We start from the raw sequence: 16757 nt of genomic DNA on the forward strand, positions 1-16757 counted from the left end.
TCATTCCCCTTCCCCCCAACTTACATCCCAAGCATTACGTCTTCCATTACATGTAATTGTCTAAATGCAAATAGGTGAAGGTCTCGAGGCTGTCTATAGGGCTCCTAAATACCTAGCTACTACCAACACCCTGATCTAATAGCCTGTTAGTATCCACCTTCAGTAGAGCAATCTTCTAAACTAGTCAAGACATACTAACCCTCGTACCACCAAAGCACCTAATCTAAACATATAGTCATAACAACAAACAACAAATCACTATATGCATACACAACCTGGAAGTCTTTTATGAATTGAATGAATCAGATTTAAAGTACAATAAAGCCCAACTTTTCTAGGCATAATCTCCCACCACAAAGGAGAGACAACAGAGATATACAAAGCCAAAACAAATGTATAGGGGAAAGCAGTTACAAAGCAGTCAAACAGAGCTGGAAAGTAATGTGAACAACATGAAAAAACAAGGGATAAAAGGACTACAAACAATGCAAGACAACTTAAATTTACAGGAGGACCTAGAAGCATCAGAAACATGGACAGGGAAAGAAATCAAGGCATACCTAACTCAGATTTAACAGAATATTAGAGAAGACATGAGACAGCAAGTCCAAGCATTGAAAGTATATTTTGAAAACAAACTAAACAAACAAATTCAAAATGCAAAGAACGAGCTTTACCAGGAGATAGAGATTTAAAAAAACAACCAAACAGTAATCCTAGAAATGCAGGAAACCATAAACCAGATTAAAAACTCTAACGAGAATATTACAAATAGACTAGATCAAGTAGAAGTCAGAACATCAGATAATGAAGACAAAGTTTATCAACTTGAAAAGAATATAGTCAACACAGAAAAGATGCTTAAATCCCATGAGCAATCTATCCAAGAGATATGGGATCTCATAAAAAAAAACAAATTTGAGAGTCATAGGGATAGAAGAAGGCACAGAGTTTCAAACCAAAGGAATGGACAACTTATTAAAGGAAATAATCCTAGAAAACTTCCCAAAGATGAAAGATGGAATGGATTGCCAAATCCTGGAAGCCTACAGGACTCCAAACATCCAAAACCATAATAGACCAACTCCAAGACATATAATTATGAAGATAGCTAACATACAGAACAAGGAGAGAATATTAAAAGCTACGAGAGAAAGGAGGCAGATTACATTCAGGGGTAAACCAATTAGGTTATCGACTGATTTTTCATCACAGACTTTGAAAGCAAGAAGATCCTGGAACAACATATTTCAAATCCTGAAAAATAATGGATTCCAACCAAGAATACTGTATCCAGCAAAATTAAGCTTCAGATTTGACAATGAAATTAAAATCTTTCACGATAAACAAAAGCTAAAAGAATTTGCAGCCAGAAAAGCAGCACTGCAAAGCATTTTGAGCAAAATACTACAAGAAGAGAAAGTGAAAAATAGTGCCCAAAACTAACAGTGGGAGGTATCTCAGTAAAGGGGGAGAAAAATAACCAAAGAGGAAAAACTAGCCAAACTAAAATAAATAAATAAATAAACATGACTGGAAGTACAAACCATATTTCAGTTGTAACCTTAAATGTTAATGGCTTAAATTCACCAATCAAGAGACATAGGCTAGTAACCTGGATTAAAAAAACAAATCCAACAATATGCTGTCTTCAGGAGACTCATATGATAGGAAAAGACATACACAGGCTGAAGGTGAAAGGTTGAGAAAAATCATACCACTCACATGGCACTCGGAACCAAGCAGGAGTGGCCATACTCATATCGAATAAAATCAACTTCAAACCTAAGTTAATCAAAAGGGATAAAGAGGGACACTATATACTGTTAAAAGGAACCATCCACCATCAAGACATAACAATTATCAATTTGTATGCACCAAACAATGGTGCTGCAACATTCATAAAACAAACTCTCCTCAAGTTCAAGAGTCAAATAGACCACAACACAATAATTATGGGGGACTTCAACATACCGCTCTCGCCATTGGACAGATCCTCTAGACAAAAGCTGAACAAAGAAACTATAAAACTCAATAACACAATCAATAACCTAGACTTAACTGACATATATAGAATATATCAACCATCATCAAGTGGATACACGTTCTTCTCAGCAGCACATGGATCCTACTCAAAGATAGAACATATATTATGCCATAGGGTGACTCTCAGTAAATATAAAGGTGTGGAGATAATACCATGCACCATATCTGATCATAATGGAATGAAACTGGAAATCAATGATAAAAGAAGGAAGGAAAAATCCTACATCACATAGAAAATGAACAATATGTTACTGAATGATCAATGGGTTACAGAAGACATAAAGGAGGAGATAAAAAAAATTCTTAGAGACAAATGACAATACAGACACAACATACCAGAATCTATGGGACACAATGAAAGCAGTTTTAAGAGGGAAATTCATTTCTTGGAGTTCTTTCCTCAAAAAAAGAAAAAAAACAACAAATAAATGAACTCACACTACACCTCAAAAACCTAGAAAAGGAAGAGCAAAACAACAGCAAATGTAGTAGAAGACAAGAAATAATAAAATTAGAGCAGAAATCAATGAAATTGAAAACAAAAAAAAAAACACTGAAAAAATTGAAAAACTAAAAGTTGGTTCTTTGAAAGAATAAATAAGATCGACAGACCCTTAGCCATGCTAACAAAGAGAAGAAGACAGAGAACTCAAATTACTAACATACGGGATGAAAAAGGCAATATCACAACAGACACAACAGAAATACAGAAGATAATTAGAAAGTATTTTGAAACTCTATATTCCAATAAAATAGAAGATAATGAAGACATCGATTAATTTCTTAAGTCATAGGATCTGCCCAGATTGAGTCAGGAAGACACACACAATTTAAACAGACCAATAACAAAAGAAGAAATAGAAGAAGCCATCAAAAGACTACCAACCAGAAAAAGCCCTGGACCGGATGGGTATACAGCGGAGTTCTACAAAACCTTCAAAGAAGAATTAATACCAATACTTTTCAAGCTATTCCAAGAAATAGAAAAAGAAGGAGTTCTTCCAAATTCATTCTATGAGGCCAACATCACCCTGATCCCGAAACCAGACAAAGACACTTCAAAGAAAGAAAACTACAGACCAATATCTCTAATGAACTTGGATGCAAAAATTCTCAATAAAATCCTGGCGAATAGAATACAAAAGCATATCAAAAAAATTGTGCATCATGATCAAGTAGGATTCATCCCTGGGATGCAAGGCTGGTTCAATATATGGAAATCAATAAATGTAATCCACCACATCAATAGACTTAAAGACAAGAACCATATGATCATCTTGATAGATGCAGAAAAAGCATTCGACAAAGTACAGCATCCCTTTATGTTCAAAACACTAGAAAAACTAGGGATAACAGGAACTTACCTCAACATGGTAAAAGCTATATATGCTAAACCTCAGGCTAGCATCATCCTAAATGGAGAAAAATTGAAGGCATTCCCTCTAAAATCTGGAACAAGACAGGGATGCCCTCTATCACCACTTCTATTCAATTTAGTCCTTGAAATACTAGCCAGAGCAATTAGACAGACAAAAGAAATTAAAGGCATAAAAATAGGAAAAGAAGAACTTAAATTATCGCTATTTGTGGCTGACATGATAATATATTTAACAGACCCAAAAGGGTCTACAAAGAAACTGCTGGAGTTAATAAATGAATTCAGCAAAGTGGCAGGATATAAAATCAACACGCATAAATCAGGCATTCCTGTATATCAGCAACAAAACTTCTGAAATGGAAATGAGGAAAACCACTCCATTCACAATATCCTCAAAGAAAATAAGATACTTGGGAATCAACCTAACAAAAGAGGTGAAAGATTTATACAATGAAAACTACAGAACCCTAAAGAGAGAGATAGAAGAAGATCTTAGAAGATGGAAAAATGTACCCTGTTCATGGATAGGCAGAACTAACATCATCAAAATGGCGATATTACCAAAAGTTCTCTATAGGTTTAATGCAATGCCAATCAAAATCCCAATGGCACTTCTTGTAGAAATAGATAAAGCAATCATGAAATTCATATAGAAAAACAAAAGACCCAGAATAGCAAAAGCAATTCTAAGCAGGAAGTGTGAATCTGGAGGTATAGCGATACCAGAGTTCAAACTGTACTACAAAGCAATAGTAACAAAAACAGCATGGTACTGGTACCAAAACAGGCAGGTGGACCAATGGTACAGAATAGAGGACACAGAAACCAATCCACAAAAGTACAACTTTCTTATATTTGATAAAGGGGCTAAAAGCATGCAATGGAGGAAGGATAGCATCTTCAACAAATGGTGCTGGGAAAATTGGAAATCCATATGCAACAAAATGAAACTGAATCCCTTTCTCTCGCCATGCACAAAAGTTAACTCAAAATGGATCAAGGACCTAGATATCAAATCACAGACACTGCATCTGATAGAAGAAAAATTTGGCTACAATCTACATACTGTGGGGTCGGGCTCCAAATTCCTTAATAGGATGCCCATAGCCCAAGAGTTAATAACAAGAATCAACAAATGGGACTTACTTAAACTAAAAAGTTTTTTCTCAGCAAGAGAAACAATAAGAGAGGTAAATAGAGAGCCTACATACTGGGAACAAATTTTTACCCCTCACACTTCAGATAGAGCCCTAATATCCAGAATATACAAAGAACTCAAAAAATTAAACAATAAGATAACAAATAACCCAATCAACAAATGGGCCAAGGAACTGAACAGACACTTCACAGAGGAGGACATACAATCAATCAACAAGTACATGAAAAAATGCTCACCATCTCTAGCAGTCAGAGAAATGCAAATCAAGACCACCCTAAGATACCATCTCACTCCAGTAAGATTGGCAGCCATTATGAAGTCAAACAACAATAAGTGCTGGCGAGGATGTGGGGAGAAGGGGACTCTTCTACATTGCTGGTGGGACTGCAAATTGGTGTGGCCAATTTGGAAAGCAGTATGGAGATTCCTGGGAAAGCTGGGAATGGATCCACCATTTGACCCAGCTGTCACCCTTCTTGGACTATTCCCTGAGGATCTTAAAAGAGCGTACTATAGGGATACTGCCACATCAATGATCATAGCGGCACAATTCACAATAGCTAGACTGTGGAACCAACCTATATGCCCTTCAGTAGATGAATGGATAAAAAAATGTGGCATCTATACACAATGGAGTATTACTCTGCACTAAAAAATGACAAAATCATAGAATTTGCAGGGAAATGGATGGCATTAGAGCAGATTATGCTAAGAGAAGCTAGCCAATCCTTAAAAAACAAATGCCAAATGTCTTCTTTGATATAAAGAGAGCAACTAAGAACAGAACAGGGAGGAAGAGCATGAGGAAAAGATTAACATTAAACAGAGACGAGTGGGGGGAGAGAAAGGGAGAGAGAAGGGAGACTGTATGGAAACGGAAGGAGACCCTCATTGTTACACAAAGTTACATATAAGAGTTTGTGAGAGGAAAGGGGAAAGAAAAACAAGGGAGATAATTGAATAACAGGAGATGGGGTAGAAAGGGAAGTTGAGAGGGAAGGGGAGGGGGGATAGTAGGGGATAGGAAAGGTAGGAGAATACAACAGTCACTAATATGGTATTATGTAAAAATGTGGATGTGTAACCGATGTGATTCTGAAACTTGTATTTGGGGTAAAAATGGGAGTTCATAACCCACTTGAATCAAATGTATGAAAGATGATATGTCATGAACTTTGTAATGTCTTGAACAACCAATAAATAAAAAAAAAAAAAAGAGCCAACCAGAGTGCTTAGCAACCAGAAAGAAAAGACCCACAGGAGAGTACCAAACTGGAATTTTTGGAATCTAAAAAAAAAAAAAAAATTCAACACCATTCATCTTTTAAAAAAAACACTTAGCAAATTGTGACCTACAAGAGGACATCCTGAAACCAAAAAAATAAAAGGACCTTCTTAACAAGCCAGTCAAATTGGCAGCATCTTATTCATGATGTTGGCAAAATAACATCATTTGGAAAATAGCCTCTTTGCTGTGTATATACAAAAAAGCATTGTAATGAGTTTAAAAGTCCCAACTCTTGTATACAAATCTGGGTTGATTATCAATTGAATGTTACAAATAGACAACCAACCAGGAAAACTAGTTCATCTAATGCATAATAGCACAGCACTAAAATAACAGACTGGAGATTCTTCCATGAAACAAAGCCAAGCTAGGGGTGTGTTAACACAGTGAAAGTTCTTTCTTGACTAACTGCTCCACAGGGGTCAAACTAGACTTCTGAAATTCATAAGGAATTTTCTAACTTTTTTTGACTGTGGTCTGCCTTTAGTGAATATACATATGTGAATATACTTTTTAAACTATATTTCACTCAATTTTTTTCTAATATATTTTTGTTGTAAGAGTTCATAAACACTGATTTAAAAAACTATTTCTTGCTACTGCAGTTCTAGATACTAGAAGAGCTAAATTCAAATTGATATATGAAAATAGAGTCCTATATGATAACTTTGATCTGAAATCTGGTATCAGGAATCATAAGGTCTAAAAACCACTGCACTGAAGTTTAGTAATTCCTATTTATTACATGCTAGGCAGTATACAAAGTGCTTAATTCCATTTATTTTATTTACTTCTGAAACAACTGTGTGTTATGAAGTAGGTAGTATTAATCCTATAGCCTAACAAGCTGATTTTAGTTCAATAATGTGCTCCAAATTGTGCTCCCAATGAGTCATTCAGTCAGAATTTGAACCCAGCTAGCTTCCATTTATTTTACTATCCCAAGACCTAGGGCTCCTAATGAGGAATATTAAAAAAGATAAGTTAAAATTTTTAATTTTGACTGCTTATTACATACCAAGTAATTCTAAGCCTGTTCCTTAGTAGATCATTAAGACCACATGCCAACATATCTCCACATAGGAATCAGTCTTGACAGAGGAAGGCAGGTAGAGCTAGTGCAATGGACTTGCCCAGGGCAGAACTGGAGCAGGAGCTGAGCCACCACCCAGGAAGCTGGCTGCAGAGCCTGCAATCTTCATGGTGCTGGAAGTTCTGCAGGACTGTAACTATGGTCTGGTGTTTACCATCCAACCACAATGGCTCAGCTCCCTTCTATCAATGTGGAGAAGGGCACAGGAGAGCAAATCACATTACCACTGCCTGGGAACCAGGGAAGAGAGGCCAGCAGCCTCAGGTGTAGAAGGAGGTCAGATGAAATGATGACCTGCAAGTGATGCTGGTGTGCACCTGTCTGCAAACTACTGCCCAAGGATGTGGGAAAAGAAGCAGGTGGCAGGGATGAGAACCATGGGCTATAAACAGGGCCATTGTGCTGAGAGCCACAGCCGAGTCGGAACGGCCCCTGGCATTTTGCCAATAGTATTGGTTGGGAGGCAAGCCATTAAGATGATGCTGGATTGATTCGGTTGTATATTAGACCTTTACTGACCGCCTCGGCCATGTGGCGTTCGGGAGACTTCCCGGGGAGCATGTGTGGAGTGTGCTGGTGGAGTTCAGAAACAAAGTTTGTTCCTGCTTCAGTGGCTCGTGATTTGTGCCCAGCCAGACTGCAGCACCATTGGAAAGCCATCAGACCACTGGCAAGGCACACAGTTCCACTATCTCAGGATATATATTACACAATAAGAAATGTTGATCTTAACCAGGTAATGGTGAAGTGTACTGATAATTTATTAGGTCAGGTACTGTTCTAAGCACTTTTCATCTCAACAAACTCAAAGGAACTCCTAGTTGATCTACATAAGAGTCGGCCCTTTCTCATTCTATGATTGCAAGAAGAGTTTGTGGTGCTATTTAGTCCATGGCCAGCGCAGATGGTGTGAACAGTTTGGTCACGTGGGAAAATCCTCAGGGAGTTTAAATTAAAGACACAGACACCATTTTACCTTTAAATCAGCTCTGGGATGGCTCCTTGAACCCTCAGCCTCAAGCTCCCCAGGGGGGCAGTGAGGATTTACTGAAGAGGACAGAGAGAGAGAGAGAGAGAGAAAGAGAGAGAGAGAGAGAGAGAGAGAGAGAGAGAGAGAGAGAGAGAACACACTAGGGAGAGGGCTTTTATTGGGGAACAAAAAATTCTGGGGAAAATTTCATCCGATGAAGGTCAAGGGGGGCCAATGTGGCAAGGTCAGGTGCGATGATTGGATCTTTGGGGCAGTGGTGAGACAGGTCTCCACACGGCAAAGCTCTCAAATCTAAGAAGGGTGGGGAGAGCTCTGCCACATTAAAAGTATCTGAGCACCTCACACCTAGCCAGGGAGTAAACTCAGTCACATTCAAGGATGAACTCCCACAATGCTGCACTTCGAAGGGAAGGGAAACAAATATATATAATGACTCCTCTCTAGGGAGCGGAGTGGCTCAGCAGCTCAGTAGCTTGGGGGTCACCCAGTTCCAGGAATGGGTGGGGGGTCCAGAAAACTCACCCAGTTCCAGAACTGCAGGGTTCTGGGAAATCACTCCACTGTAGGGTCTAGGATTCTTATCCAGTTCCAGGACTGCAGAATTGTGGGAGGCCTGCCACCCCCAGCAGCGCAGGCAGCCAAACTAAATTTTGCTTGAGTGAATTTCCTAGGATACCAAATAAAACACCCAGGACAGCTCCTCTGCCTCAAGCTCCCCAAATGGGAGAGCAAGGAATGTCACGAGGGGCTGGAGAGAGTGAGCATGTCCAAGAGTGGACTTTTACTGGGGAGACTCTCATTCTTTAGAAAATTCCATCCAGAAAAGGTCAAGAGGGGCAGCGTTACAAGGACAGGTAAGGTAATTTGACCCCTGCGGTTATAGGAAGGCACACCTAAGCATGAAGACACATTCTGCTATTTCCAGGATCAGGGCAGCCATCTTGGGCCACTTTGAATGTGGCCAGATCACTGGAAGTGACTGACAGAGCCGCAACCAGTCAGGGAAGGAAAATGCTGGTCACTCAGAGCAGCAGCCCCCCACAGAGACCTATCCAGTTCTAGGGCTGGAAGGTCTAGGAAGCTCACACAGTTCCAGCATTGCAGGGTCCTGGGTCTTACCCAGGGTTGTAGGGTTTTCTGACCTGTAGGGTGAGGATGCAGCTCAGCCAATGCTGTTTTCTGAACCCACAGCACTACATTCATCTCAGCCCTTGCAAGTCTAGCTGCTCAGCTAGGTCCCAAGAAGTGATGTGAAACTTCAGTCAGATGTGGGTTATGACTGCTGTGGGCACTCAGATGCCTCTTCCAGGAGGCAGCCTACAGTCCCAGCCCAGGCCCTGAGGGGCAGGGTGCACCAGATCCTGGGAGCACTGATGTGTGGCTTCACTGCAGCCTGGCCCCATGGGGTAGGCTATGACAGGGGCTGGGCTCAGGAGTGGCAGGCCACCAAGTGTGGGTGCTTTAGCAGTGCCTATGTCTCAGGGAAGATGGGGTGCCATGACTGTCACCTGAGCAAGACACAATCCAGCAGTGTTTCCAGTCCCCAGGTGCCATGGTCTAATAGCTGTGCTGGCCACAGGAGTGGGGTGCACCGTCACCTCCTTCTCTTCTGGGAGCTCAGATGTGTGGACTCCAGGCAGTCCCCTCAGGGGAGCTGAGTGACATGAGAATACAAGAGTCCTAGTAGTGAGTATGGAAGGTGTCCAAGGTTTGGGTGGGAGCTGCTGGGGTCCCCTTGCTTGATTAGTCCACACAGGGAGGAGGCTCCCTTGTTCTGAGCTGCTCCCAGCTGTTGATGGCGTGTCAGACACTAAGTGTGTCCTATACTCTGTGTGAACACCCCAGGTTCCCATGTTCTCTCTGGCTTCTGCTGATCCTTAGATGTGCTATGAGGCTGTCTTCACTTACCCTCACCAAAGTGCATTCCTTATTTTGGGAGTTGTCTTTGTGGGAGGAAGGATGGTAGGGCTTCTAGTCAGACTTCTTGCTAGCATCTCTCCTCCCTAGAAATATTTACTTTAAAATCAGGATAATCATACCCGGTATCACCATGTTTAATCAAATTTGTATTGGAGATCCTCATGAGTAAAATATAATGAGAATAAAAGAAAGTAGAAGAATGGAATACTAAAATATAGAAAGCTTAAACTTGCATTATTTTCAAATGATGACCATTTTTTTTAACATTTTTTATTTTTTAAAAAAATTTAGATGGACCCAATATCTTTATTTTATTTTTTTTAATGTGGTGCTGAGGATCAAACCCAGTGCCTCCTGCATGCCAGGCGAGCGCACTACCACTTGAGCCACATCCCCAGCCCAAACTATTTATATTTTGAAAAACAAAAATGTAATCTCCAGAAAGATTATTGGGAATACCTATAGAAATTGTCAAGGTTCCTGAATAAAGGCTTGAGGTATAAAAGTAAAATTAAAGTTTTATATTCCAGTGGCAAATTATTAGAAATTGTGATTGAACAGGATATACTATTTACAATAGTATCAGAGACTGAAATTGCCTAAATAATCAAAAAATAGACTTAAGACTTCTGTAGACAAATTATAAAATTTTATTAGGGGATGTTCAAAAGAACATAAATACATAAAGGCATATACTACATTTGTCAATATAAGACTTAGTCTAGGTCATTTTTAAAAGTATTTTTAAGGTAGCCAGGTGCAGTGGCACACACATGTAATGCCAGCAGCTCAGGACGCAGAGACAGGAGGATCATAAGTTCAAAGCTAGCCTCAGCAAAAGCAGGCACTAAACAATTCAGTGAGACCGTGTCTCTGAAATAAAATACAAAATAGGGCTGGGGATGTGGCTCCATGGTAGAGTGCCCCTAAATTCAATCCCCAGTACATCCTCCCCCCCCCCTAAAAAAAAAGTATTTTGAAGGCTAAAACACCATGAAATCTAAAGAGGAACCTGGAGTGGGTCTGGCCTATCAATTAACTATTAAGCTATTATTATTATAAACTAAGCTATTGTCATTATAAAGTTGTTCTGATTAAAATAGTATAATGCTGGTATAAATTACATTAAGTACAAATATGTAGAAATTACATTAAGTACAAAATGTAGAAATTACATTAAGTACAAAACTACTTTGATGTAACAGCAACCTCCTATCAATTAGACATTCCATTTTGCATGAAAACACAGAGGCTCACAAAACAACTCAGCATTCTAGAATCACAGAGTTTTTGAAGAATTTAAAAATGTTCAGTAAAATGCAAGAGGAAATTCATTGCAAAATTACACACTAGGGTAGTGTTCAAGAAGAATGCAGAATGGAAGCAATATACAATCTAAATGTCTGAATGTTCTATTCCTCATGACATATCCACTCCCATGCATACATTAGGCTTTCTCAGTAACAGTGTAAGAGGTTAGTTGTGAGGACCAGACTGAAGGTAAGCAAGGCTTCTCAGCAGAGGGAGTTTTCTGAGAGCCATGCACTCTTGCTCTTTAGGGAGATGCAGGGGCAACGCTATTGGTCAAAGCCACAATTCTCTCTTTTTTAATTTTTAATTTGCTTTAATTAGTTATACATGACAGTAGAATGCACTTATATACTTTGATATATCATACATAGATGGGATATAATTTCTCTTTTTCTGAGTGTACATGTTGTAGAATCACATTGGTTATACAGTCACATATATATAAAGTAATAATGTCTGTTTCATTCTACTATCTTTCTTATCCTCATATCCCCTGCCTTCGCCTCCTTTCACTTCCCTCTACCTAAGGTAACACTATTTTTTTCACATTACAATTCTTAATACACATATATACCACAATTTTTGTATTTCTGTTTGTATATAAAGTATGTTGACACCCAATTCAAGTCTTCATACATCACATTTCACCATCCTTGCTAATCCTCTGCCCCCTCCCTTTCTCTCCCACCCCTCTACCCTATTTCTCCCATGCTCTGCCTCCCAACCCCACCATGAGTCAACCTTCTTGTATCAGAGAAAACATTCAGTATTTGTTTTTTGGGGATTGACTAACTTCACTTAGCATTATCTTCCCCAGTGCCATCCATTTACATGCAAATGCCATGGTTTTGTTCTTTTTTAATGCTGAGTAAAATTCCTTTGTGTATATATGCCACATTTTTTTTTATCCATTCATCCACTGAAGGACATCTAGGTTGGCTCATGTCTATTTCATTCTACTATCTTTCCTATCCCCACATCCCTGCCTTCCCCTCCTTTAGCTATTGTGAATTGTGCTGCTATAAACATTGATGTGGCTGTGTCCCTGTAGTATGCTGTTTTTAAGTCCTTTGGATATAGTCTGAGGAGAGGAATAGCTGGGTCAAATGGTGGTTCCATACCTCCATACTGTTTTCTATATTGGCTGCACCAATTTGCAGTCCCACCAGCAATGTATGAGTGTACCTTTTTCCCCACATCCTCACCAACACTATTGTTGTTTGTCTTCATAATAGCTGCCATTCTGACTGGAGTGAGTTGATATCTTAGAGTGGTTTTAATTTGCATTTCTCTGATTGCTAAAGATGATGAGCATTTTTTCTTATATTTATTGATTGATTGTATATCCTCTTCTGAGAAGTGTCTGTTCAGGTCCTTAGCCCATTTGTTGATTGGGTTATTTGTTTTTTCGGTGTTTAGCTTTTTGAGTTCTTTATGTACCCTAGAGATTAGTGCACTATCTGATATGTGAGGTGTAAAGATTTGCTCCCAGGATGTAGGCTCTCTGTTCACCTCACAGATTGTTTCTGTTGCTGAAAAGAAACTTTTTAGTTTGATTCCATCCCATTTATTGATTCTTGGTTTTAATTCTTGTACAGTAAGAGTCTTATTAAGGAAGTTGGGGCCTAATCCCACATGATGAAGATTAAGGCCTATTTTTTCTTCTATTAGATGCAGAGTCTCTCACAACTCTCCTTACAATACTGAGTAAGAGGCAATTATTTTACTTGGGTAGACTTTTCATAGGGTCAGAATAGATGTCATGAAAGAAAGAGAGCTGTCCATCGGTAGGGAACAGGTCTCTGCTTCATGGCTACTTTGTGTTGAGTGGGTTCTATAAGCAGTGTTCTGATACTCCCACATTAAAAAAATATGTCCAACATATATTCTTCCCAAGGAAAGCTCTATCACACAGGTTACTATTATTACCCTTCTATAAAGTGGATGTCTTATTATCATATTTTTTCTTTTCACTCTGTAGTGGAAGGAAACATTCTCAACCGATGTAGCAAGAATCATTTATCAATAGAATAAAAACACAAGTTTATCAACACATTCTTAAGAATCCCAGAAACAGAACTGTCCACATGGACAACTTGGATTCATGATGAAGATGGCATCATAGAGAAGTAGGAAAGAGAGAATTACTTAACAAATGGGACTGGAGAATTGACATTCCACAAATAAAATACACACTTGCATTCCTACATCATTCCATATGCATTGCCAACTCTAGATATATTAACCATGTTAATATTTTAAAAGGAAATTTTAAAATGATTAGTGGAAAATATTGTGGATAGCTTTTAAAACTTGATCTTACAAAATATTTCCTAAGAATGCATGCATGAAAACACATGATCACATGAGAAAATATTAGTAATTTGAGCACATAAAATTAAAAACATCTGGGACTGGGGCTGGAGCTCAGCGGTGGAGTGCTTACCTACCATGTGCAAGGCACTGGGTTTGATTCTCAGCACCACATAAAAATAAATAAATAAAATAAAAGTATTGTGTCCAACTATAACTAAAAAATATTTTTTAAAAAAATTAAAGACATCTGTATGTCCAAAGATGTCTTAAACAGGAAGACCCGGGTGCTATGCTGCTGGACTTTGTCGGAAGAGCATAGGGAGCACCTGGCCTTCCTGCCGAAGTGGTAGTGGAGTTTGGGTGGATCGGGGTGGAGTTCCTGAGGTGAGGGACCATCCCCAAGGTCTATGAGGACACCACCAGGAAGTTCAACCTGAGCAGCAACATTGTGCAGCATGGTGTGGAAGGGTTGACCTACCTGCTCACCGAGAGCTCCAAGCTCATGATTTCTGAAGTGGATTTCCAAGACTCTGTTTTTGTTCTGGGATTCTCTGAAGAACTGAACAAATTATTGCTTAAGCTTTACCTGGACAACAGAAAAAAGATCAGGACTATTCTGGGTGAATTGGCACCTAGCCTTCCCAGTTACCACAGCCTTGAGTGGCGACTAGATGTACAGCTTGCAAGCAGAAGTCTCAGGCAACAGATTCAGCCAGCAGTGACTATAAAACTACACCTAAATCAGAATGGAGACCACAATACCAAATTTCTGCAGGCAGACTCAGCCACCCTACTTCATTTAGTTCAGCAACTGTAACAATCCTTGGAGGAGATGAAAACAAACCACTGTAGGAGAGTAGTTCACAACATCAAGTAGTACCAAGTGTTAAGGTCCTAATGCCTTTGACTCATTTGTGAATGGATGACATTCAGGAATTACTTTTCAGAATTAATTTTTATTAATTGGTGTTGATAAATGCATCTAGATACCATGAAATTCCTTTTCCTATTCCAGGATATTGAGGTCATGATCAGAAGCTCAAGTCAAGTTCCTTTTCTGGTGTGAAATGTGGTCAGCTTCTTGACAGATTGAAATGTAGTTTTGTATTTTAAATGTGTAAATAGGAATGAATCAACTAGAAATGAATCTATACTGTTCATATCTTCTGTATATATGAGCAATACCCTGTTTTTGGTACATTTTTGTCTGCTTAACTAGTATTTTCCTCCTTATTGATCAATTTTGAGAATAAAATGTACAGCTAATTCCTTTCCTATTCAGAGTATTTCTAAATAGTACAATATTTCTGACTTTTAAAAGCATCTCATGATGTTACTAGCTAAGAATAATGTAAAGTGAGTATGAGTTTTTAAAATTATATGCCCATATTGTTATAGGAAGTTCATGCATTTTTCTTTGAATGTAAAGATAAGTAGTTTTCACCATATTGCTGAAGCTTGACTTATGGTTCATTGACTTAAGTAGTACTCAATTTTGTGTGATTATTAATAATATTTTCACAAGGATTAATTTTTCCCATATACCCAAAGCAACTAAGAGACACACTGTCATTTACATTTATAAATAATGGATACAAGAATAATGTAATCAATGCTTCATTATCTGGGGGAAGAAAGATGTCTTAAACTAAAAATGTTTAGATATTTAAGAATATATTTTCAATATAACTGTTAGAGTTTCAATATAACTAACACACTTGAAAATTAAAAATATGTAAAGATAACCTACAAATTGGTAAGAAAATATAATTAACCTAGTTAAAAGTGACCAAAATATATGACCAGAAATTTTACAAAGGAATACAAATGACTCTCAAACACAGAAAAGGAATGTAACATTATCAATGACAATAAATACAGACCTCATAATGAAATAGCTTCTGAAGGTTTTATTGCCAACAGCTAAGAGACCGTGAGAAAGTGCCTGGACACCTCCAAGGAGACTAGACCAAGGGCATCTCACATGTGATCGACACTGTGGCAACTGATGCTGCTTCTAGGAAGAGAGCTGGGTGTGACCCCTGGGCTGACCTCTCATATGCCCTGTGACCAGCAGCCACATTCCCAGAACATATACTAGGGACAGTCCCACACAAGGGAGGCCTGTGCCTAAAGCTTGCAGCAATGAGGTTCAGAGCAGCAAAAACCTGGAGACTTCTCAAAAGTGAATAAGCCGGAGAGTGAGCAAGGCAACCAGGTACATCCACAGGCTGACTCCAGTCAAAACCAGTGAGCACAGTGGGTGAGTTTAAGGACCACCACTCTTTGATGGCTATTTTTATGTGTCCAGCTGGGAAGGTTATGGTCCCCAGTTGTTTGGTTAAGCATCAGTCTAGATGTGGAAAAATACTTCTTAGCTGTGATTAACATTGACTTTGGGTAACATAGGCCACCCTTTATAGTGTAGGTGGGCCTCATCTAATCAAGTGACAGCCTTAAGAGCAAGAACTAAGGTTCCTAAAGCAGAAAGGATTCTTCTCAAGGCTGCAACATAGAAGGCTCATCTGAGTTTCCAACCTGCTAACTTATGGAATTGACTCGAGATTGCAGCATCTACTTTTTCCTAAATTTCCAGCCTGCTGACAAGTGCCATGGATTTCAGATGGTCTGCTCCCATAATATGAAACAACACATCCAAACTAATCTCTCTCCCATTCTCTCTCTCCTTATCTCTTCCCAGACTACACAGAATGTAGATACATTCAACAGAATATTTTTGTTAAATTAAAGGATCACTAAAATTTTATACATTTATATGCATTTGTACACACACAAACACATACACATACACATATAATGTTAGGAATACTAGCAGCTGCGATAAAACTTCAAAGAAAGTGAGAGAATAAGGACTCCTAAAGGTGAAAGGAGGCAGGGGAAAGCGTATACTTCCATGAAAGCTGTTACACTTGAATTTTCAAGGTAGGTTTACGAGAAATAACTAAAAAGTTAATAAAAGCAGGCCAGTATGGACAATGTAAGTGTGTTATCAATGTGAGTTATGGGTAATTGAATCTTTGGCATCTGATATCTTTTGAAACATGAGAAAACTAGTAATCAATGTTTCAATGATGTGCATGGATTTCTGGTGGCAGTGGATGGAGGTGGAAGAGGAAAACAAAGGCCACATGCTGAGAAGAGGCACTTTCCCACACCTGTGCTCATTTTTCAGTCATCTGACCAGCAAACAGAACTGTGGAATCTTGGCTGTCCCTGGAGTCACCTGGGAAGTTC

At 38.9% G+C, this 16757-nt stretch overlaps 1 protein-coding gene and 1 pseudogene across 2 annotated transcripts in view; both read left to right on the top strand.

Moving 5' to 3' along the window:
* The window catches only part of LOC308655503 (rho GTPase-activating protein 29-like), a gene marked incomplete at both ends in the record, with an annotated part of 99342 nt that overhangs the window by 60427 nt on the left and 22158 nt on the right, over nt 1-16757 (top strand).
* LOC308655609 (COMM domain-containing protein 2-like) lies at nt 13792-14559 on the top strand (annotated as a pseudogene). Its single transcript has one exon. The product of its transcript is annotated as a COMM domain-containing protein 2-like (transcript).

The sequence above is a fragment of the Spermophilus citellus genome (genome assembly GCF_964194105.1).
Source record: "Spermophilus citellus genome assembly, chromosome: 9".
In the NCBI taxonomy this organism is placed as follows: Eukaryota; Metazoa; Chordata; class Mammalia; order Rodentia; family Sciuridae; genus Spermophilus; species Spermophilus citellus.